We start from the raw sequence: 1,340 nt of genomic DNA, 5'->3' as shown, positions 1-1,340 counted from the left end.
TCCCTAAGAATTTCAGGTCTGAGGAGCAGAGCAGCTGCCCCAGCGGGTCCGTTCCAGAGCCCCTCTGGCACCGCTGCAGCACGTGCTGGTGGCCAGCACCAAGCTTTGAAGGATCACCCAGGAACTGTCAGGGCTCAAAAAATCCATGGTGTTGCTTCTGTAAGAGACTTATGACTACTCAACCCAAGGTCTGTGTGAATAAGTAAGTAATAAATATTTCCCTGTCTTTTGCTTGTGTTCTCCAAGTCAGAGAAGGCCCTTGCTCAGGCTCAGCCAGGGATGCTGGGAGGTGAAGTCCAGCCTCTCTGGTCTCGGTGCAATTTTTAGGAGGGATGGTGTGATGGGAAAGAGGCATCACTGGCCAGCCCAGGAGGTTCCTTCTGTCCCTGCTCCCCAGTGCACAGCCACTGCTCTGCACTGCTTGCAAAATCACATAGCAATTCTGGTTTCTTTCTGCCTTTAATGTCTCTTTTCCCTGGCTTTTTTTTTTTCTCTCCCTCATGTACTAATTCTTTCCTTTGTTCTGTGTTCTTCCTTTGACCTGCCTCCTGAGCACAGCTAATTAAATTGTACTTTTCCTGGGACTGTAAACAAAACCCTCCCTCTTAGTCAGCGTCAATTCCGTTGTTTCAATGAAACTCTTTACAGCAATTAGTAATCACGCAGGATGATTTCATTCTTCAGTCAGCGAGTGTTACAGCCCTGATGAAATATTTTGTGGCCTTTGGGTTAGTGCCAGTTCATTTCCTGAATTAGTATCTTTATAATAAAACCAAAGAGAAGTTCTCAATGCACTAAATTTGTCTGCCTGCATGCCCTCTGAGGCTGATGCCGGTGTGCATCCTGCTGCCCCCCCAGCCAGGAGGGTTTTCAGCTGCCGGCTCTGCAGGTGCCAAGCGCCGAGGGAGAGGTGGGACAGAGCTGGGGGAAGAGGAGCAGCACCGTCCAGAGGGGAAATTGCTGCTGCTGCCCCTTACCGCTGCTGGCAGGATTTGGTGTAAATTATCTGGTGGAACTCCATATGGATGGAGCCAGCCTGGATGCCCAAGTCCTTCCTTCAAGCGCACGGCACAGCGGGTCCCTTTCTGTTGCTCTGCAAAGGCCCATTGGTGTCACAGCACATGTCACAACTGCTGAGACAGACCAGCGGCTCAGGGCAGCACAAGCAATGCTGGAAACCTGGGTCCCCTCCCTCTGCTAGCGATGAGATGGGAAACCCTGAAAGCAAACTACCCCATCTGTGTCCCTCCCTGCCCCCTGTGCGTGTCCCCCCTCCTTGGAGCAGTGGCACCCATGGGCTTGGGGTGCTCGAGGGGCTCCCCCCGAGCCCAGCCCCCCAC

The sequence above is a fragment of the Pterocles gutturalis genome, unplaced genomic scaffold, assembly GCF_000699245.1.
Source record: "Pterocles gutturalis isolate BGI_N339 unplaced genomic scaffold, ASM69924v1 scaffold13670, whole genome shotgun sequence".
Taxonomy (NCBI): domain Eukaryota; kingdom Metazoa; phylum Chordata; class Aves; order Pterocliformes; family Pteroclidae; genus Pterocles; species Pterocles gutturalis.
The sequence above is the reverse complement of the archived record's forward strand: the minus strand, read 5'-3'. Positions refer to the sequence as shown.